Source organism: Malus domestica, chromosome 12, assembly GCF_042453785.1.
Source record: "Malus domestica chromosome 12, GDT2T_hap1".
NCBI classification, from domain to species: Eukaryota; Viridiplantae; Streptophyta; class Magnoliopsida; order Rosales; family Rosaceae; genus Malus; species Malus domestica.
The window spans coordinates 10,742,751-10,767,006 of record NC_091672.1 but is presented as its reverse complement, the minus strand read 5'-3'; the positions used below and the strand labels follow the sequence as shown (position 1 = coordinate 10,767,006).

General features: G+C 37.1%; 1 long non-coding RNA gene and 1 pseudogene across 1 annotated transcript; one reads left to right on the top strand and one right to left on the bottom strand.

Annotated features, from left to right (window-relative positions):
- The first annotated feature begins 10,045 nt into the window (after positions 1-10,045).
- On the top strand, positions 10,046-11,079 carry LOC103435695 (uncharacterized). The gene is made up of 3 exons (XR_529460.4): positions 10,046-10,510; positions 10,650-10,685; positions 10,841-11,079. It is a non-coding gene; the product is annotated as an uncharacterized lncRNA (long non-coding RNA).
- A 1,490-nt stretch (positions 11,080-12,569) lies between these two features.
- LOC103449890 (probable methyltransferase PMT6) lies at positions 12,570-24,049 on the bottom strand (annotated as a pseudogene).
- Between the last annotated feature and the right edge of the window lie 207 nt (positions 24,050-24,256).

Sequence of the window (24,256 nt, the reverse complement as noted above, 5' to 3'; positions counted from 1 at the left end):
CCAAAATTTTCATGACTCCATAGGATGTAGTTGGAAAGAAAGACAAGTCTTAAGCGTGTTAAGATTTGGGGTTGTGTGCTAATAAGCAATATTTGTTTGAGAACAATCTTGTGGGATATCCTTAAATTAACCTTTAGATATCACTTCTATAAACCAACTAACAAATGTTATTTGTTGGGTAGTGCATTGTAATCCTACAATAGGATTTGCCTAAGATAGAGCAAATGAACGAGAGATAGAACTCAAAGAATGGGTTCTTTGAATGACAAAATGATAGTCAACAAATATAACATCTTAGTTCCTACACCACTAGCTCCAAGGTAGTCGAGAAGGATTTTTAAGCCGTCTCAGTTGAATGGTTTGAACTTTATGAATATGACATAGAGTTACACCTCTTAATTCGAAAGAAATAAGAATGAAAATCCTTATCTACATTGAGTGTATATACAACATACACACAAGGAAATGGTATAATACCATTTGACCCGAAATAGTGAAACCTTCATAGCTATTTGGCAACTTAAGGTGACTACAATCAATGAGATTGGTTGACTTGGAAGAAATCATCTTTCATGTAATCTTGGTTTCTATTAATTTGAAGATTTCTAGCTACAACTAAATGGTGATTCAATGTTTTGACATAATATGGGTTTTCGAAACCATTATCAAAATAGTCTTGATAATATATGTCTAAGACTAGGAATCACAAGACTTGTAAGTTGTAGAGATCCATCCGTCATGAATCTTAGCAAGCTAGTGGGAGCTATAAGCGTCTTATGAGAGAGATCAAATCGTTTGATTCCTCATAAGATGTAAATGAATATTTTGATTCACTAGGTTTACAAAAGATTAGTGGGAGTTAATCATATTCCTAAATTTGAACATATATATCTGTATCGATAGAATGTATATGGGAGACATAGTCTATATACATGGGATGGAAATCTATAATGATAGATTTCAGGATATAATTGGATTATATCAATCCCTAATGATAGACAAAAAATGTTAGGAAGTTTCTCATATGATGATAAACTTCAACCAGAATGACAATTCTAGTGAGACTAGGAAGTTGCTCTTCTCAAAGGGAACGTACCCTTTGACTCCTAAAGAAATAATGCGTATATAGAATCCTTTATGCACACGCAGAAAGGTGATTTATGTATTTCATATTGTATGAAAAACATTGATATGAGTTGTGCCAATATCGGTACAAGACGATATTAGTACAACCCCAGGATCAGAACCATGGCAACTGTCAAGTGAGTCCTTAAGTATTTAAGAAATACTAAAGGATAAATTCCTCAAGAATGAGGAAGAATTAGAGTAACGCAATGGAAGCGTAAATGTATTAGATTATGAATCTAATATCGTATCCATCATTGGATGTCTCTTCATTATGAAAGAAGAGATAATTGGATATATCTTTATTATGACTAAAGAGATATTTGGTTGGAAACGTTAAAAGTAATGACTTTTGTGTGTTCCATCATGCAAAATATATTGCCATATAGAAGCTTACAACAATATTGTTTGGATGAGAAAGTTCATTTATGAACTCTCCATTCGGTTCCAACCAGAAAGTATCTTTAGTGGATTGACACTACGACACTAATGGGGCGATAGCTCAAGCCAAGGAATCAAGGTCTCTTCAAGATCTAAACTCAAATGAGACATTAAGCCACATGATTGGGAATCATGTATAATGGGGACGTCGTTATTCTCAAGGTTGCTTCTATGGATAATATATAGATATCCATTGTCTAGGCCTACTACTCAGCCCTTTTTGAAATGAATTCAGAAAAGGTATCATCACTGATGACCAAGCTGATTCGCTCTAGTGCAAGTGGCAGATTGTTGGAAATGTGCCCTAAAGCCAATTATATGATGATACTTTACGAACATTTCACATGTTAAACTAATCTAGTTTAATATAAAAGGCAAAGATTATTGTTTAAAGCCGTCTCATATAAATGTTATATGCTTAAACGATAAGTCTAAGGAATATGTAATTGGGAGAATGTGATCTAAAGAAGTTAGATTCATGAGACCATTCTCTTTCGTAAACATATCCTAAATGTTCCTGATCATAGGATTGCCAATTGGGCATTAACAGTCTGTTAAGATCAGTACGTGCTATGTCTTCTCTTAAGGAAAGTGACTAGTCTCGAGTCATTGGTGCGACTGACACCAAGACAAGTATGTAGGTGTTCAATAGAGAATGAGTCCACTGAACGCGATAAACAAGGAGTTCTTATAGTCATGTCACATGAAAACTTATGATTGGGATAATGCAAAGTAGTCATTTGACCTGAGGCGTCATAGTTGTCTCATGGTTAGGTCCTTGATCTTTGACTATGTCAAAGTCACTCCGTAAGAGGGTGTCCATGACATGGTTGGTGTTAAGCCACTTAGCCATGGAGGCAAGTGAATGCGCAACAAGGGATCTCTAACCTTCGAACCGTATGAGGGAGAATACTCTATGATGTGATTAAGAATCTCTGGTCAGAGTATGAATGAGATTTAGGAAGTCGTTCCAAATCACATTCAAGGTAATCATATAAGTAAATGAATCACACTGGATGGTAGACATGAATAAACTATCAAACCAAATAATGTGGTCAAGAGTATTGTATTAGAGAAAGACCGTATTGCATTGTAATCCTAAACTGAATAGGTTCTCCACCTCTTCTGATTAGCTTGAGTAGCCATGACATACTGCTAGGTGTCACTCATGGTTTGTGGAAGCCCTAAAGGTGTATAATCACTAAAGGGAGAATTGAAAATAAGTTTCAATTCACAATCGATTTGAAGAGTTCTAATCTCTCACTGCCTCGCTAAAAGAAACCTAATGGATCGCACACCGTATAAGGTAATGATTGAAGGATATAATGAAAATGAGTAAGGACAATTAAAAGGTTTAATTGTATATGGCAAGGATTAATAAAAAGTTAATTAATTTAGAACGAAAGGTTCGTTTTAGGCCTTAAGTTAGTTTTGGGTTTCGGGACACAAAAACGTTTTGGTCCACAAGGCACATAAGGTTTAAGTTGTGTGACAACTAAAACAAAAATGGGCAATTAACCCACTAAAAATAGGGAGGCCGGCCATGCTTAGAGAGGGAGTGGGTTTTGGACTTATTACAAGTCTGCCACTCCAATGAAGGTAGGTATAAATGTGACTTTATAGTCTTTTCTTCATTAGGGTTTTCTTGAGGAAATTGGAGAGAACAAAAGCTCTCATTTTTCTCTCTAGGAGTCCGGCCACCATGGGGGAGTTTGCTAGCATCTAATTCTTCCATGGTCGCTCATCTTCTTCCTTAACTATCCTTGGTGTCGAAACTTAAAGGTTTCCAACTTTGGGGACTTTTGGAGAACCCAATTCTTGCATCCATATCCAAGAAGACATGGAGCCAAGAAGAAAAGTTCCTCCATCCAAATACATGGAGCCATGGAGCCAAGGAGCAAGGTGACAAAGGAAAGAATGTCCTCACATGGGTGATTAACCTTTGCTAAGCAAAGAGGTGCTTCAAAAGTATAATGTTTCTCAACTCACTTTGTTTTGAGTTGAGTCTTGGTTCACCATAACTACTAGGCCTTGAATTTCATGGGTAAAGTTTTATTTTTGAGTGCATACAAGCATGATTCCGCCTTTTAATTGTTAATAGCACGCATAGATGTTGATCAAATGAACTAGTTTTCACAAATATTTCCTTCATTATTGACACTCTAAAATCTCATTCCACACTCTTCATAAATGTATTTTTTTTTCTCTAAATATAGAAAACTTGGAGTGCGAAAAGAGAATGATGGAGTGACAATAACAATTCCTTTTTTTTTATTTATAGAAGAACAAAGTTTGAAGTATTTTTGGTTTTGAGAGCTTCTGGATAAGAAACATTACCCACTATCCCAAAAGCTTCTTTAAAAACCATTGGAGTCACCACTTAGTACTACTGTCTAGTGGTATTCCTCTTCACTTGTAAGTACTACTGTCTAGTGGTATTCCTCTTCACTTGTAAGTAAAAAGGTTTTAGGTTCGATTCTCGTCAAAAGAGAATTTGAACCACATTATTGTTAGCTCATTGTAAGGCTAAACCCATTCTCTCTCCGCTAGTGTAGATAAAATTGTTTGTTAAAAAAAACATTGTAGCCAAAATTCAGTTCCACTAGCTAGGCACCCAACAAACATTAGCAACCATACCAAAAGCACACATAACGGAAAATTCTTCAAATTTTTGTCATCAAGAAAATGAAGAAAATTTCTCTTATATTTTTGTTGAATAAAACAATTGAGCTAAAACACAAATTATAACAAGTTATTTGCTATATGCTTTGTGGATAGTTGAAAAATCCAAATGCTATTTTTCTTCTAAAATTGACATCTTCTCTTGTTGGTGAGTTTCTCTTTTAGACTCGAATGATATATGTGAGTTTTAACTTTTTGGTGCATTATAAAAAAGAAATATCAAGGGTGATGACTCATTAGTAAAAACGTTATAGTATGAGTAAGATGTAAAGGGTTTGTAGCCTATGTTATGAATAGTCTTCGTATTGTTGTACTTGATTAATGTTCTAAGTCGATTAATTTCTCCTCCAATATTGCTTATATAAAAGAAAATCATGGATCGATTGTAGCTCTCTTACATATTCTTAATTTGTTGTAGAGTAATGTGAGTAATCTAAATGATTTGAGGTGGTTGGTGACTACATAATCAAGTTAAATAATGAAAACCATTAATTCAAGTTGGTTACGCAAATCTAAATCATTTGTTGTACTTCTGGTGTATAAACATGTGGCTCCAAATTAAACAAGTTAAAGAATGACTTAAATTTGTCCAATGTGTCCATGCATATGTACAGAGCAATAATCGAGTTCATAAAATCCCAACAGAAGTAGCAAATTATAAATGTATGTCCAGTTTGTCTTCGATAAAAGGCTAAATTTTTAGCAAACCTTAAACGCCTGAAGAAGAAGAAGAAAGAATGAGCCAAAGGTCAAAAACTGAAAGGGCAGTGCAACAGAAATAAATATTAAACTGATAATTAATGGGATGGATAATAAGATAATCATAATATATTTGTGGGGGCAAAGGGGACAGCGTGGGGTTGTCTTGTCATATCACCTTCTCTTGATTTATCTGAGAAGAATAAATTGGTTAGCTGACAGCTAGCTCACCCTTAAAAAAATATGCTGGTACTCAGTTCATTTAATCCACTTAGTAAATAGTGATAGACCTTATGAATAGTAAATTGGCCAAATGATTCTTCATCCTTAAAAAATGTGTTGGCACCTAGCCCATTTAAAATATTAAATAATTATTTTATAAAATAATAAATTTTAAATTTAGTTTTAATTTCGGATGAGATTTTTAACCAATCTCGTCACGTCATGTGTCATTATCCGAACATACTATTTTGGGAATAGATTTCCGTTAAGATTTTTAACCAATCCTGACACGTCACGTGTCACTATCTATTTACAATAATTTAGCCAAGATTTCGTTAAGATTTTCAATCAATTTTGTCACAACACGTGTCTTTATCCGAACATACTATTTTGTGGATAGATTTCCAATTAGATTTTCAACCAATTCCAACGCGTCACGTGTCACTATCTGTGTACAATAATTTAGCCAAGATTTCGATAAGATTTTCTACCAATCACGTAGTGTCACATGGCATTGTCCAGAACCTTATCCTTTCTTTTTTTGTCCATATAAACCCTACATCCCTACATCAATCATCATTCACACACCAAACTCAATCCTTCTTTTTAGCTCAAAATCCTTCTTCAATGTTTTTAAATCTTGAGTTCTTACAATGTTTTCTTCAACGAGATTGTCCAAACAGTTTGAGGAGCAACTGAAAAGATTGTTGGCACAACAGGAAGAATTGTTCAATCTCGAGGAATGTGGAGATGAGGGTTTCGCAATGGAGGAGGATGAGGATGTTGAACATAGAAGGTAGAGGGCCTCACATTCTTGCCGTGTCATGGACGATGTGGGTCAAATATCCAAACCCAGACGTGCTGCAAACTTAGATAGCAAGAGGGAAAGACGAGGTAAAGGTCTTTTGGAAGATTATTTTATCCCCAACTATGTATTCCCTGATCATGTTTTTAGACGTCGTTTTAAAATGCAACGAAGTTTGTTCGACAAAATCATGAGTGCTATTTGCAACCATGATCCATACTTTGTGCAAAAAAAAAAAAAAAAGAAGATGTTTTTCATGTTCTAGGTCTTCTTCCTGAGCAAAAAAAATTAATGTTGCCTTGCGGATGTTTGCATATTGAGCATCTGCAGATCAAGCGGATGAGATAATGAGGATTGGAAAATCAACTATTCTGGAGTCCATGATACGATTTTGCTCTGCAATCGAAGCCCTCTATACCAATAAGTACCTTTGGACACCCACGTCAAGGGACCTGTGAAGGCTGCTAAAGAAGGGTGAGATGCGAGGCTTCCCTGACATGATTGGAAGCATTGATTGCATGCAATGGACCTGGAAAGTATGTTCAAGTACGTGTCAAAGAGCTTATGGCGACAGAAAATGAGCCAAAAGTATCATTTTGGAAGTAGTGGCTTCATTTGATACATGGATTTGACATGCATTTTTTTGGTGTTCTAGAAGCTCAGAATGACCTAAATGTCCTTGCCCAATCTCTAGTCTTCCACGAAGTGCTGCAAGGAAAAGCACCCAGAGTCACATATTGGGTCAATGGCCATAGATACGAAAGACCATACTACCTTGCAGACGGCATTTACCCAAGGTGGACAACGTTTGTCAAAACAGTGCCACATCCACAAAGTGAAAAAGAAAAACACTTCGCACAATGTCAAGAGGGGTATAGGAAGGATGTAGAGCGTTGTTTTGCTATCCTCCAAGCTCGTTGGGCGATTGTCAGGTCAACTGCCAGAATGTTTGATGTCGAGGCTCTTCGATCCATCATGATGATGAGTATCATTCTCCACAACCTGATTGTGGAAGATAAATATAATTATGATGTTGTCGATGAATACGAGCCGGACACAATGAACAACTCAAGAACACGTATCTATTGTGCTCATGAAAGCACCGAAGATCCCGTGCAACACAAGCTATTGGAACAGGATGGATGTTATAATCAATTGATCGTTGAGCGGTACACTTCAATGCAAGAGCCATATTGGCATTGTACCCGTTAAAGTGACTTAATTGAGCACCAGTGGGGATTACAACAAGGTGAAGATAATTAAAAAGAGTTTGTGGTGGAAGAATAAAGTTCTTGGTTTATTTAGTGTGTTTTTTTTTAACTTTACATTTATTACTAAAAATAAATAAGAAATTACATAAAGTACTACAAATAAATAAGAAATTACATAAAGTACTACAAATAAATACGAAATTATACAAAGTTTGTGGAGCTAGGATATGTGGTGCTAGGATCTTTGTTCCTAGGATCTGTGTAGCTAGAACCCCCTCGACTTGTTTCCACATCTCTTGCACGCCTCTTTCGCACCACGTTTCTTTTTTCCGATGTCCACAAAATATTTTAAATTTGGAGACAGCCTTACTAGAGGCTTGTTCATAGTATCACGATCTGCTTGAGCCATCCTTTCTTCTCTAAGCATCTCGTTTTCTCGATTAAGGGCTTTCCTAATCATCTCATTTTCTTGATTAAGTATTTCCCTTTGTCTCTCAGCCGTCGCATCATGTCTCTCAGTAGCTGCTAATATTGTTGCCATAGCAGCAGGTTTTTCCTCATCTGTAGCCACTTCCGCGCCATGTTCAGTTCACCTTGGCGAGCAAGTTCGTCCATATATTTTGTGTAGTCATTTTTGGAAGAACTCCCTTTTTCTTTGTCGCCTTTCTACTTGATGCCTTAGGGACCCACGAGTCGGCTGGGTCTTCGGCACTTCTTTAGGCGTCATTTCTAGCATTTCTTCAAATGTGTCTTCTTCCTGTAGGGCCTTGTCCGGTTCTGGCGAACTGTGTAGAGGGATGCCGTGCATGACAACTTCTGGACCTGTTGGCACAATTTTATATATTCCCATTTGTTGAATGATTTGTTGTGGTTTTTCAAATTGTAGAATGCTTGTGCTTGTAGTGTTTACAAAATGTGAGATAAGACAATATTATAAAATGCAGGTGTAACCCAAATAAATAAATTTAAATATTGATGCTGGTGGAATACATATAAATAAATAAAAATATTGTCACCTAATCCGCTAAACTTGTCTCACTACGTAAATTAGTGGAAGCAATCGAGAGATCGTTTTTCCAACAAGTGAAGGATATGTTGAGTTTTTTCCAACGCCCTTGAAGACCTTAACTACTTTTGGTGTCTTTTCCAAGCCTAGCACAAAATGCTTCCGTAATTCTACTCCATATTTCTCACAACTCCATCTCATTACTCGTAATCGGGTCATGAGTAATTTGAACCTAGCATTCACACAATGTAACATCTTTGATGAGCTTCCACGTAGCCATTTTTTCACACAAAAAGTATATGAAAGCTTTGGTAGATAGTGATGAAAATATTGAAATGTGGTGTAAAAATGGAAGATGATGGTTAGGTATTTATAGGAAAAAAATAATATTTTTTTAATTTTTTTTTTCTGTATTATTAACAATTTTTATTAAGTAAATTAATTTGGACTGTTGGATTTAAAAAATATTCAAATCCAACAGCCCAGATGTTGACACGTGGCCAAAGGTCATAATTCTAACCATTGTGCCTTTTTTTTTGGGGCGAAAAACGTGGATTGTTTATCACTTGATCAGATGGCCCAGATCACACCACATCACTAACCATTGGTTTTCAAATTCAAATTTTTTTTACCGTTGGAAATCCAACGGCCCAAAACGAGCCACGTGGCCTCCCATTCGAATCGATGAGTGCGCTTGTGCATGCAGGCCCCGCTCAGTTTTTCTTGTCAGGGACACTCGACCATTCCCCCATGTTTCCCACACGCCTAGATGAAGAAAACAAAAAATTAAAACGGCCTGTGATGTCATGCTGACGTGACGCATGACGTCATATAGGCGGGGCCTTGGCTTAGCACATTATGGCCCAGCCTATGGGACGGCTTAGGCTGTCAACTGGCCTATTGGACTGGGCTGGAGGGAATTGGCTGGGTGCCGGGCCAAAAAGGCTGCTGGGTACCGGCCTAATGGCTCCCGGTGGACTTGCTTTGAGGCTGAGCTCCTTAGTCCTTCCTCTTAGTGCTTCTTGAATTACTAGAACAACCTCTTCATTTCGAAATTACTAGCAAACTTATATGTAGCTACATTGATAAAACAAATGTGTGTTTCTTGTGTATCTAAGTTTCAATTTCTCTTTGCCACTTAGTACTACAGTCTAGTGGTAATCCTTTTCACTTGTAAGTGAAAGGTCTTAGGTGAGATTCTCACTAATGGCGAATTTAAACCACATTATTGTTAGCCTATTGTGAGGCTAGCCCACCCCTCCCCCTTAGTGTACATAATATCGTTTGTTCAGAAAAAAAAAAGTTTGAATTTATCTTTCTCTAATTTAAGTTAAAGTGAACTAAAACTTCATAATAAAACACAAAACCAAGGTAGAAGCGTATATCATTACAATAACTAAGAACATAGTATTTTTCTTTCTTAATTTTAAGAAGGGAAGGTGTGATTTCTTTTGGGGTGATACAACAGCACTAAACAGCCACTACAAGACAACAACTCATTTACCACGACAAATTAATCACGGACTTTATGAGTTCGTTATAAAAGGTACAATTTATCACGGGCATAATAAGCACGTGGTGAATAATAAGTTTTTATCACTGAAAAATTTTAGTCTGTTGTAAAAGAATAGTGAATGACCATGCACAAAGTTGTACATTGTAAATATAGTATCAATATTGTTAGTATCCACATCACCGTTTTGTTATCTACCACGAGCACAATGTGTGATAAATTCATATATACTTAAATTAAAAAAAAAATTAAAAAAGCGGGTCACTAAATTGGCGGGTGACTAAACTTTTTGTAAAATTTCAAATATTTTAAAATTTGAAATTTTCACACCACTCAAGCAGACTCCCGCACAAAATTCAAAATATAAAGGAAGAGAAATCCAAATTGTTTCTTTTATTGGTTAATCTCATCACCCACTCTCTCCCACACTACCATCTAAAAGACTAAAACCCTTCTCCTTATATATATGATGCCTCATAGCTGAGCAACTGTCACTAGGGTTTCAATCTCACTCTACAGCCGCAGGCAGCGGCGGCGCTAACCTCAATTCCCACCCATTTACATTCTCGAGGCTGATGGTTGAAATTAGAATATAAGCAGGTTTACTATTTTTGGTACCGATGCATTTTTCCACCAGATAGAGTGCTACTCAGCTGAACTGCACCAAATCCTGCAATGGTGATCGGTCAAATTGACGGTTTTGCGGTGGAACAAGACCGATCCAACTTTGGCCCAACCCTGGCATCCATTAGTTTTCTTATATGCCCCTCTCTAGACTTTACTTTCTCTCTCTACAATCATCATGGGTATTGATCTTAATTCTCAATTATTGGTTTCGATTTCACCCTTTTTGTTGTAGACCTTGTTTTTTTTTTTCTCTATATTTTTGTTTTTTTTTTTTTGTCTTTTTGACCATTTTTGTGTGTTCTTGTTTGTATCAATCAGCAACATCTGGCATGAAGAACAAGATCGAAATCAACGGTAATGATCCAATCTGTCACATTATACCTATTCCTTTATGATCAAACATCTTTCGAATGAAAGGTTTGAATCTGTTTGTTGTTGTGGGTGCTCTTTGATTTTCAGTACTAGCGAATGTTTCTAATTTATTTTTTATTTTTTTCAATTATTCATAGGTTATCAATGATAGAGGTTTGAAGTATTTCACTCTCAAAGACTTCGTTTGGAGATGTTCAAGGAAAAGTAAAGTCTTTCAAGTGACCATTTCCTTGTTAGTAGAGGCCTATTTGGTGCTGCATGTGTAATTTGTAAATTTTTCGTATAAATCAGTGGTGGTGGTGTTAGTTTTGCACCCCTTGTAATACATTTGACTATATGAATCTAAATGAAATATGGTATTATATTAAATGTGCAATTATATTGTTTCTTTTATATAATTTTTAATTAATTATTTTTTTTATTTTTGGAAACCTTTTTACAATAGGCATTGGTCGTGGTCAATTAGTAGTCTACAACGGTCGTAGTGCATGGTGTAAAATTCTAATCTACTACGAACTTTGTTCGTGATTATTATATCATTAACAACGTCTTTTATAATATCCAAAATCCTAACGGGCACAATGTTCGTGGTGGATTTTGATCTATCACGGGCATTCATTGTGGTAGATGTGGGTTTTTCTTCTAGTGAGCCCCAATGAAAAGATAAGAAACCAATCTAATATAGAGAGCATTAACAAAGGGCTCTATAAAAATCCCTGAAAAATCATTCCTAATGATAAGTAGACAGGAGGGAGAGGGCGCTCAAATCAGCTGCATCGAAGTCAATAAAATGACTCAGTTTAGCCAAGCAATGAGCTACCATGCTTCTCTCCCCGTAGGCGTGATTATTTGTGAGCACAAAAAGTCTATTATCGAGGCTCATCTATGCACTCTATCCTCAACTACTTGTACGTTTTATTCGTCTTAATGAATATCGTACCTTAAAATACAAAGGCCTATTATAGCATTGAATTATTTTTTTTAATATAATTTTTTCACTTTTGGTTATAATGATGGTCTTAGTACTGTTTTAAAATGATGTCCAATGGAAGAGCATATGGGCATATTATTCGTGAGGATAGAAAAGTCGGATGAGGAAGGTGTGTTACATTCGTGGATCATGCAATGAGGGTTTGAAATGTAATGCGAACAAGCGATATTCTACATTAATTCGATAGGTTGAAGCAGGAACCTAGTGCTTATCTTCAGTACTTGACTAGTTGATTTAATCTAAATCCATATAATCCGGTAACCCAGTCCAGCCCACGTTCAATCCAGTCCGCACAAAGCAAACTCAAAAGTTGGCAAATCCAAACCTTTTAGGCATTTACTAGTCTGGCCCAGTGCAAGGCTGAGTCCTAGTCTACCTTCTCTTCAATTGGTGTCTAATGGACCTGAATTTCCTTGTAAACTATCACATAACATCTGGTAGTTTTTAGTACACCTTCTAAAAACTTGATTTTTGAGTCAGTATGAACACCTAGTTCTAACTTCCAACCATAAGTACTGCCTCAACTCTTTCAAGTCCGCCGGCCAAGCAACCCGGAAATGAAATCAAACCCGAAAAAAAGTGTAAATTTGTGGTGTAATGGAGTCAAAATGACAGCAACTGCAAACAAGTACCAGGAAAATGACTGCAACTGCAACTAAAACCACACTGCCAAAGTAGTTTGAGTGATCATCCAACCCATTTAACCACAAAGAAGCAGCTGTGCATCACACAAATTCATTTTTAATGCTACACTGACACTCAGTTAACAGTAACTGGAACACTAAATTCATCTATGCTATGGGGAGGCAGAAGAGTTTGAACTCGAGATACAATGGGTTCAAGAGGAACACCCAATCCAACCATGCAATTATAGCTACTTTAGAATTGCAATGTTATCATTAATCAACTTGAGATATCTGATTACTATATTTGCACATAGACAAATATCACTAAATTTTATTCATCATGCTAGAGAGCATTTTACTTACTTGAGTCTAAGTCCAGTATTTATACTAAGCAAGATATGTAGGCGCATTGTTGTGTAGACAACAACCACGCAAGAGGCAGGATTCCGTGAACCGGAAACTTGCTGGGCAGTTCATATGTATCGTTCGAAGAATTCGGAATAGATCGGAACTCCTGTTGTTGACATTTGTTGACAAATAAAAAGGCTACACAATAAATGATAACCCCCAGCGAGGAACAATTTCACTAAGACCTGATTTCTTTCTACCAGAACAATAAGCCTACAAAGTTACAGGATAACATGTATCATGGTATAATATAAGCAATCTACAGTCAGAAGAAAGCTTATATCGGCAAAAATGTTTGTACCGTTGCGTTTCCGATGATTCCCCAAAACTTCTTCCTACATATTAACACAGTTTCTGGCTTCTTCTCCTTGTTTTCCAGTGTATGCAATTCAACCTCCCACAAAAATTTTGGAGCAAGATCCTGAATCCTTGATGTAATGGTTTCCTCATCCCTAATGATAATGAATCCCTGCACAATAACTCGCTCAATATAAGTCTGAATCATAAGAAGCGTCGGACAAATAGGACTTGCAAGAGATATCTTCGTGGTTGGACAAAGAAAAGAAGTTCTACTTAACTACATGAAAATTATATAAGATGCTGTATAATGATACAAAAGCTAAAGTTCACACTTCATGTAGAGAAATTAAAGACTTCCTATGACTTCCTTGATGATTTAAAAATAGTGCTAGAAGAAACTAAATATATAAGTGGACATCTCATGAAGTATGTTGATTGCCGATGACAGTTTTATTGCACACATCTAATGAATCATTCGTCATAAAACTGGAAACATGAAGTAACACACTACAAGGAACTGAACATGATGCAAAATGATAAACAATGGCAGATGAAAATTGACGTCTGATTCCCATGCAACAAGGCAATCAAGATGATCATGACGAAACTTTGAATTGAAACTTAGTATGTGAAATGTAATTTGTACTGCCAGCCTTGACTACAGAAATTTTATTTTCCCTTCGTTTTCTCTTTCTTGATATTGTATGACTTTATGTTTCTGAGATTCCACACAAACAAGAATATTAGATGACATTTAACCGGAATTATTACCTGAGGTCTTATCATCCTGTCCATCTCCAGAAGGATATCCGCCAATTCACAACCTTGTCGCCCCAGGTTCTTATAATGAGAGAAGAGGCGGTTGGCATGTAACAGATCGTAGGTACGTGGATAAGTGGAAAATGGTTGGCGCCTACATTACGAATGGACTAGATGCAAAATTCTAATTCTGAGGGGGGTTTCTTTTTATAGACAATATTTGAGCAGAATATTCCACATTTAGCTACACATTGCATACGACATTTGGAATATAGCTGCAATAGGTAATAGATAAAGAACTTACCAATCATGGAAAGCACCAATCAGACCACGATTGTAAATGGCAGACAAGGTATTCTTCATGCTTGCAGGAACTATATTCATCACCTATGTAGGCGAGTCATTTAAGGCCACAGCAAATCCACCACAAAAAGCATTCATGTCCATGTCCGTCTTATTGATATTCAACAACCTCCAGTAATGTTGAACTTGATCTTGCCAAAAGGTGATCTCCCAAGAAAATTCCTCTTGAGTATGTCGCTATGATAACCAACAGACAAAAAATGGATGCAGTGGCAGATATAATAAGCGACAGAATTGACAGCGTCAGGAAATGAATTTTCCAACAGAAAATACTCTAAAACTGATAGAAATTGTGTCGGATATAACTGACAGAGAATTTATTAATAATGCGTAAATAAAAGCATTCTTTGTCGGATGAAACCGACAAAAAAATATATTAATAATAAAAAAAATATAAACCACCGTCTAAATCATTTCTTTCCTTTTCAAGTTGGCCTCTCCTGCATTCATTGCATTTTCCAGTGAAAGGATCTCGAGTATTCCTGCAACAAAACAACCAGTGAACGGATCCGTGAGCACCCTACACAAACTACCCCCAAACTTTATCATTCTTGCAAATCAATAGATCTTCGACATGCAAAACCAACACAGTCAACCTAGGGCATGAATCTTTAATTTGGATTTTGATCCGTGTTTTGTCTCGCTTGTGTAATGCCGTATCCAAGCTTTGGAGTCCGCTCTTGTGCATACATCAGAACACAGATGGGTGTAAAAATCACAGCACAAAAAAACTTTGAAAATAAAATCAGAACCGAAGTTTAGGGGTGATTGCGTTTTTACCTAAAGTTGGGGGAGTCTTGGACGATCCGCCATGGATCTGGAACTTTTGGGTGTTGGTGCGCCTCCCTTGTTGTAGATCTGTGTACTCTCGCCAAAAAAAAAAAAAAAGTAATGTTGCATGGATGTGTTAGTTCTTTGATTTTTCCATGACAATAAACTTAATGGAAGTCCATGGCAGCAAAATGAGATTTTTACCTTTGACTTAGGGGTTTCGCTATTGAGATCCAGTGCAGATGATGGCTTCCATGAACGGGACCTAGAGCCATGGCGACATGGATTACAGTTTCAGATCGAGAGAAATGGAGGCGAAGGGTTTGTGTTGAACAACAATGATGACTAGATTGTGTGTAGGTCGAGAGTTATGAAGACATTTCTCATGGTTGATGGAGGAGTGGCTATGGCTTCTACCAAGTGTTTGTGTTGATTTGAGAACAGGATCAGAGAAATGAGAACACCTCTTTCGTTTTCTAGAGAGAAAGGGACCTAGGGTTTCTAATTACAATCAGAAATGAAAACAATGAGAGCAAGTCCACCCCTAAGGACTTTGCGCCAGCACCCAGCGCATTTATCCACTCAAATGAACAGTAACAGACTCCAATGAACAGTAATAGGCCAAGGCATCTCCACCCCTAAAAAAATGCGCTGGCACCTAGTGAAAAAATGCGCTGGCACAAACGATCTCCATCCCTACAAAATGCGCTGGCACCCAGTCCATTTAAAATTTTTTTAAATTTTTTTCTAAAAGAATAAAAAAATAAAATAGTTTTAATTTCGGATAGGATTTTTAACCAATCTCGTCACGCCACGTGTCATTATCTGAACGTACTATTTTGTGAATAGATTTCCGCTAAGATTTTCAACAAATCCCTACACGCCACGTGTCACTTCCGTTTTACAATAATTTAGCCAAGATTTCGATAAGATTTTCAACCAATCACGTCATGCCACGTGGCATTGTCCAGAACCTCATCCTTTCTTTTTTTGTCCATATAAACCCTACATCCCTACATCCATTCTCACACCAAGCTCAATCCTTCTTTTTAGCTCAGAATCCTTGTTCATCGTTTTCAAATCTTGAGTTCTTATTACAATGTCTTCTTCAAGAAGGGTGTATAAACAGTTGCAGGAGCAACAACAAAGGTTGTTGGCACAACAGGCAGAATTGGCCAATCTCGAGGAAGGTGGAGGTGGAGATGAGGCTTTCTTCATGGAGGAGGATGAGGCTGATCACCATAGAAGGCAGAAGGCCTCACATTCCCGCCGTGTCATGGAAGCCGTGGGTCAGATAGCCAAACCAAGACGTGTTGCAAATCTTGATAGAAAAAGGGAAAAACGAGGTAAAAATCTATTGGAAGATTATTTTATTCCCAATAGCATATTCCCTGATCATATTTTCAGACGTCGTTTTAGAATGCAACGAGCTTTGTTCAATAAAATCATGAGTGATATTTGCAACCATGATCCATACTTTGTGCAAAAAGAGGATGCTTTTCATGTTCTAGGTCTTATTCCCAAGCAAAAAATTACTGCATCCTTGCGAATGCTTGCATATGGAGCATCTGCAGATCAAGTGGATGAGATCGCAAGGATGGGAAAAACAACTGTTCTGGAGTCCCTGATGCGGTTTTGCTCTGCAATTGAAGCCCTCTACACCAATGAGTACCTCCGGACACCCACGCCAAGGGACATGCGCAGGCTTCTGAGAAAGGGTGAGATGCGAGGCTTCCCTGGCATGATTGGAAGCATTGACTGCTTGCACTGGACTTGGAAAAACTGTCCAAGTGCGTGGCAAGGAGCATATGGCGACAGAAAAGGAGCCAAAAGCATCATTTTGGAAGCGGTGGCTTCATTTGATACATGGATTTGGCATGCTTTTTTTGGTGTTCCAGGAGCTCAGAATGACCTAAATGTCCTTGCCCAATCTCCAGTGTTCGACGAATTGCTACAAGGAAACTCGCCGAGATGCACATATTGGGTTAATGGTACCCAATACGAGGGATCATACTACCTTGCAGATGGCATTTACCCAAGGTGGTCAACATTTGTCAAAACAGTGCCACATCCACAGACGGAAAAGGAAAAACACTTTGCAAAATGTCAAGAAGGGTGTAGGAAGGATGTCGAGCGTTGTTTTGGTATCCTGCAAGCTTGTTGGGCGATTATCAGGGTTGCAGCTAGAATGTTTGATGTCAAGGATCTTCGATCCATCATGATGACGTGTATTATTCTCCACAACATGATTGTTGAAGATGAGTATGATTATGATGCCGTCGATGAATATGAGCCGGATCCGATGAACAACTCAAGAACACGTATCTATTGTGCTCATGACCGGACCGAAGATCCAGTGCAACACGAGCCGTTGGAGCGCGATGGACGTTACAATGAATTGATCGTTCAGCGGTACACTAATGTGCAAGAGCCATACTGACACATAACCCAGAATGACTTGATTGAGCACCAGTGGGGATTGCATGGAGGCGAAGATAATTAGAATGAGGCTTGTGGTTGAAGAATAAATTGTATTTTTTTTAAGTTTAAGTAATTCTATGTAGTGTGTTTTGTTTTTAAGTTTATTTGGTGAGTTTATGTAATCTTATTTCATGTGTTTAAATAAAGTACAAAAGAAATAAAATTTTAAAAATAAATAAATAAATAAATAATTACATTAAAATTGCATAAGAAATTAAATAAAGTTCAAACCTAAAAAAAGAAAAAACATAAGAAATTACATAAGAAATTAAATAAAGTTCAAAAGAAAAAAGAAAGAAAATACATAAAAAATACATAAGAAATTAAATAAAGTTCAAACCTAAAAAAAGAAAAAACATAAGAAATTAAATAAAGTTCTACTAGAAAAAAGAAAGAAAATACATAAAAATACATAAGAAATTAAATAAAGTCTCTCGAGTTAGGATATGTGGTGCTAGGATCTTGGTTGCCATGATTTGTGTAGCTAGAACCCCTTTGACTTGTTTCCGCATCTCTTGCACGCCTCCTACGCATGACATCTCTTTTTTCCGATGTCCAAAAATATTTAGAATTTGGAGACAGTCCTACTAGAGACTTGCTCATAGTGTCACGATCTGCTTGAGCCATCCTTTCTTCTCGAAGCAATTCATTTTCTCGATGAAGTGCTTCTCTAACCAGCTCGTTCTCTCGATTAACTACTTCTCTTTGTCTCTCAGCCACCGCATCACGGGCCTCAGTAGCTGCTAATATTGCTGCCATAGCAGCAACTTTTTCCTCATCTCTAGCCTTTTCTCGTGCCAAGTTTAGTTCACCTTGGCGAGCAAGTTCCTCCATATATTTAGTGTAGTCATTTTTGGAAGAACTACCTTTTTTCTTTGACGCCTTTTTACCTAGAGGCCTTAGGGACTGACAAGTCGGTTGGGTCTCAGGCACTTGTTCAGGTGTCCCTTCCGTGTCTTGAAATGTGTTGGCTTCTTGTTCGGCCATGTCTAGTTCTGGAGAACTATGTAGACCCATACCGTGCATGACAACTTCTGGACCAGTTGCCACAATTTTGTATTTAGGGCAATCTTTGACAATTTGCCAACATTCCCATTTAGTGAATGATTTGTTCCCGTTCTTTGAATTGTAGAATGCTTGAGCTTGTAGTGTCTATAAAAAAGTGGGATAACATAGTGTTAAAAAATGCGGGTGTAACACAAATAAATAAATTCAAAATATTGATACGGGTGGAATGCATATAAATTACATAAAAATGACATAAGAAATTAAATAAAAATTACATAAGAAATTAAAATTTTGATGCGGGTGGAATGCATATAAAAATTACATAAGAAATAACATAAAAATTACATACGAAATTAAATAAATCAAAATATTGATGTGGGTGGAATGCATATAAATAAATAAAAATATTATTACCTGATTCGCTAAACTTGTCCCACTACGGAGGTTACCGGAAGCATGAGAGATGGCGTTTTTCCAACAAGTAAATGATGCGTTGAGTTTTTTCCAACGACCTTGAAGACCTTGACTAGTTCTGACGTTTTATCCATGTACATCACAAAACGTTTTCGTAATTTTACTCCACATTTCTCGCTTATCCATCTCATTACCCGTAATCGGATCATGAGTAGTGTGAACCCAACATTCACACAACGTAACATCTTCAATGAGCTTCCACGAAGACATTTTTTTCTCTTAAAGTGTAGAAAATATTGAAATGTAGATAGTATAGAAAGTGTAGAAAATATTGAAATGTGGTGTAAAGGTGGAAGATGAGGGTTAGGTATTTATAGGAAAAAAAATAACATTTTTCAAATATTTCTGTAATTTTTTTAAAATTTTCTGTATTTTTTAATAATTTTTCTGTATTTTTTAATAATTTTTAATGAATTTTAATATAGTTAATTAATCTGGACCGTTGGATTTGAAAAATATTCAAATCCAAGAGCCAGGGACTTGCCACGTGGCCAACGGTCATATTTCTGACCGTTGGGGCCTTTTTTTTTATTTACTTTTTTGTAAAAAAAACGTGGACCGTTGATCTTTGATCCGACGGTCTATGTTAAAAGTAAAATTTAAATTTTTTTTACCGTTGGAAATCCAACGGTCTAGAAAACTAGCCGTTGGAAATCCAACGGCCGAAAAAAAACCACGTCGCCAACTCGGGGGGGGGGGAGTCAGTGCGCCTGTCAGGCGGGCCCGGGCTCTGAAACCGTGTCGGGCACTCGCGCCACACCGGCGTGAATCGCACGCGCCAGGCCAATAACCCGGCTTCTTGCTCAGTCTATTTTGGGCTGGTCCATTGCCCAGCTCGGGCTGGGTACCAGTTCATTTCATGGGGTGGACTTGATTGACAGAGGCCCGGCATGTTTTTTGGACTGAGGGCTGGGACATTTTGTCCCCGCTGGACTTGCTCTGAGAGAAGCCTATGGCTTTTCATTTGGAATTCTAGGGAGATCCTTTTCCTGATGCACAACACATGTGCACATCCTAAGCATCTAGGCTTACTGAGGACACTGTGCACATTTGCGGAAGGAGAGAGCCGTGTGGGCTCTGGGAGCAAGGTCATCTAAAGCTGAAATGAGAATGGGTGTAGTTGCTAAGGTTTTGCAATAAAATAGTAAAATATTCAATTTTTGTCGATTATAACCGTCAAAATACTAAAATAATAACCGCCAGAAACTAGAATAATAAAATAGTCAATTTCTGTCGGTTATAACCGTCATAATATGTTAAAAATATTTATAAAAATAAAGAATTCAAATATACTGGCGGTTGCATCCGACACTAAATATCCGTCAAATATTTATGTCGGATATAACCGATAGGATTTCATTGTTATTCGATACTAATTGAATGATGTGTCAGGTAATCCTCTATCCTACATAATGGCTTATTAAACCGCCACCATCATCCGACACCTAAAGCTAATATTGTAGTAGTGACACCTATTATAAACATCTATCAGATTAATGTAATCAGACTGAATAATGTTGTTTTCTAAACGTTAAAAAGAAACGAAACAGAAAGTGGTATGCTAGTAATCCTTCTCATGTAACAAAAAAAAAAAAAAACCCAACTTCTGGGTCATTATTGTACTTGTGTTATATGCATCAAATTATAACTAAGATGGTACCAAAAGCATATTTGGTGAAAAAAAAAACCCTGAGGAAATTTAAAAACAAAATAAGAAAATGAAAGAGAAATGGTAAAGCTTTATATATGAAATAAAAAGGAAATTGTTATTGACACTCTAAAATTCTTATTTTGCTCTCCAAACTTTCTATATTAGAAAGTAAAATACACTTGTGAAGTGTATAAAATGAGATTTTTGGAATACCAATAACAGTTCCCAATAAAAAAAGGACAAACCTGTTCTGCTCAAACTATCTGAGTATACTGAAAGTCGCTCACGTCTTGAATGATGTTTTGGAGAATCTGTTTGTGCACCCCTAACTTGTATACAATTTCTTAGTTGTGTATTCCATGATGGCTTGGAATCATCCAAGGCATCACACAAATCTACAAGCTTCTGCTCAGACTTTTGCTGGAGGCATGATGGATCATCTTGTTTAATCCAGATCGCAGTCTGAACTTTTCGAGCAATGAGTTTCCAGCACATTGCTGAAGTCAGATTCATTAATTGCTCCCAAATTATAGGATAACTTTTATCCTTTCTATAAGCAGGTGGAGCTGAATAGACAAAGTACCCATCAGATCGCAAAAGGCTATTCACTTCTTTTAGTAAAATGCCATCTGCACGAAACAAATTACAACAAAACACACAATAAGTAAATTCCATGGAAATATATCAATTTTAAAAATATACTAACAGGATTAACATTGTAGCTTATAAACCCTCTAATGGTCAAATTAGCGTCACCAAATCTAGCAAATTGCTTAGTTATACCTCTCATGTCATAAAAAAAGGTCGTACCCAGTGCACAAGGCTCCCGCTTTACGCAGGGTTTGGGAGAGGTGAATGTAGGCTAGCCTTACCCCCATTTATGGAGAGGCTGCTCCCAAGTCTCGAACCCGAGACCTACCGCTCATGGGCGAAGACACTTGCCATCGCACCAAGTGCGACATCTTTCTCATGTCATTTTGATAAGGAGTGGAGACCGAGATGTCAATGGGTTTTGCTTTTGGCGGCTGTATGAACTCTTGACAAGTGTTTAATCCATTTATGGGTGATCTGTTAACTCAAAATTAAATCACCAGGCTGCAAAAAATTCAAATGAACAAATTTAGAAGCCGAAATCTAGCTATTGAACTTATAGACAACAACTAAAACACTAATATACACCAAGTTTAGGATGATAAAATACTGTTTTCATGCCAATCAACTCGACACCTAGAGCAGCGAACCATCTCAAAAGAGCTAGAGGGATATGGCATTTGTTTTGTTGCTATAGCAGAAATCATTGCACCAATGCCTCGCTCTAAAGCAAAGTGAATTTGATTCTCGTGACCATCTTTTGGAGCAAAGGACATTGTTTGTATATCCAAGGCGAGAAGAAAAGCAGAAAAGCTGGCAACCCCACAACCGACATCCAAGACTTGACTAACCCCTGCAGAACATAGATCGCCTGTTCCATTTGTTATCATATCTCTCAATCTGCAAAAAACACAAAAGTTAATGAACTAAATGAAAGGGACATCTGCACATGACAGCAAAAAACATCAGATCCAAAATTCTCCAACATTCTAACCTTCGTAATAACAAAATAACCTGATTCAAACATTTCTCAAACACCACTTCAATTTTCAATTGTAAGAATTTTTTCTCACAAAATAAATTCCTAAGTGAATTTCATGTTAGGTGAATTCACCGAATTGACTTGATTTGTCAATTTTGTATTATTTTCTTAGATCCTGATTTGAGAGTCGCACTTGTCTGGAGTAAAACATAGGTTATGTTTGGTACACTCAAGTCAATTAAGAAATAATCATACACCTAAATGTCATATGCTAAATTCCAGCGTGTAGGACATGAAAGACATTGACAACAAAAGACGGAAAACATATTGGTTACAGATACCTTTGAATATACTCAGTTGCGCCATGTTTAAAATGGGTACCGCCACCAGGGAACCACCAGAGTTGATCCTTTGGATGCACCCAATTTTGTCCTCCTTTGACTTCAGCAAGATGTGTATGATTCACGTTACTTCGCCACACATGTAGGACTGGTTTGGTATTGCTGTGCTTTGAATCACCTCAGTACTAAACCAAGCCATAATCCCTACTGGTTGGCCATCTTATGGATCTCTTATAATCTTTTGGTGGTGGAACCAAGCAAAACAAGCGTTTTTCAATCGGAGGGCAGTGCCTCTCTAGTTCTTCTCTTCGATTAGTGTCCAAGCTTGGCAGCAAAATTTTCACATAAGAAACATCATGGCAAGGGATATACTCATTGAAATTCAATGGGCACACATCCATACCCGTCTCTGGGATCAAAGGTGGTGCTTTTCTGAAAGTAAGAGCAATTTTATTCGTAATTGTTGAAGTACCTGCAACACCAAGTATCCCAAGTAGATTGACGGGCTGGTTTGGTATTGCTGTTCTTTGAAAAAAAGCTGTTGTGAGAATAAACGGCTGTGTTGTGAGAATAAGCGGCTGTGAAATAAATCAGCAGAGTGTTTGGTAAACTTTTTTGTAAAAGTGCTTTTGGAAAAAAAAAACAGTCTGATAGTGAGTCTTTTCATTAAAGGAGCACTGTAGCTCCGTGTGCTTTGAAAAAAAACCAGTTTTCCAAAGCTGCAAATAGCAGCTTCAGCTTTTTCCTTTGATTTCAGCTTATTCTCATAGCAGCTTCCAAAATAAGCTTTTTTTTTTTCAGTTTACCAAACATCTAAAACCCTCACAGCTTTTTTTCATGGGTGTTTTTTTTTTTAAGCACCTCACTCCCAAACCACCCCTAAAATTTCAAGGACTAATAGCATAAAGAAACAAATATCTTTAGTTTAAAACTAGATACCACGTTTGAAATTACATTTCAAACAATATTTGAAATGTCAATACCACTTACCACTGACAATCAAATGTTTTCACCATATATTTGGGAAACTGGCTAAAATGATCCGGGATCAAATCCAATTGTTGAACTAATCAAAATTAGATAGCGAAATTTAACATGCTGTAACATTGTATACATCAATTGCCAGAAAACATTAACTTCGCAATCCAAATTAAACATGTTGTAGCATTGTGTACATCAATTGCCAGAAAACATAAATAGAGAACAAAAAAAAGCCTATAAATAGATGTTAGCTTCTTAGGCCAGCTACCATGAGTGTATCTCTAGGGTAAGCTTAAGGCCATATTGTTGTAAATAAGCTTTTCCTTAATTTAAGGGAAGTGACTGATTAGTGTAAATTAGATAAAGCTTTTCCTTGATATAAGGAAGATGACTGATTGGGTTAGGTAGGTGAGCTCTAGTTGGCTGTGATAGACAGCCTTCTTTTCTTCCTTCTAGTTAGCTGCTTGCAGCAGCTAACTACCCGGACATCTCCTCCCTCTCTTCTTTCATATATACCTTGTCACTTGTACATTTGAATATATGAAAAATACATTGAAACTCAAAACTAGAAAATGTACATGGTATCAGAGCAGGTACTTCTGTAACCTATCTTTACCATTCTTGCTGTTGCATTATCTCTTTCAAACTTTGAGTCATGGCGGAAGAAAGCTCAGTAAACCGCGATGAGGAAACTGAGCATAGCCTCTCCCCAAATTTCTCAGACATTGAGGTTAACACCAATCAACGTCTATGTTCAGTTCTCTTGAACGAGTTCAATTATCTTCCTTGGTCCCGAGCTATTTCTCTTGCTCTCGGAGGCATAAGG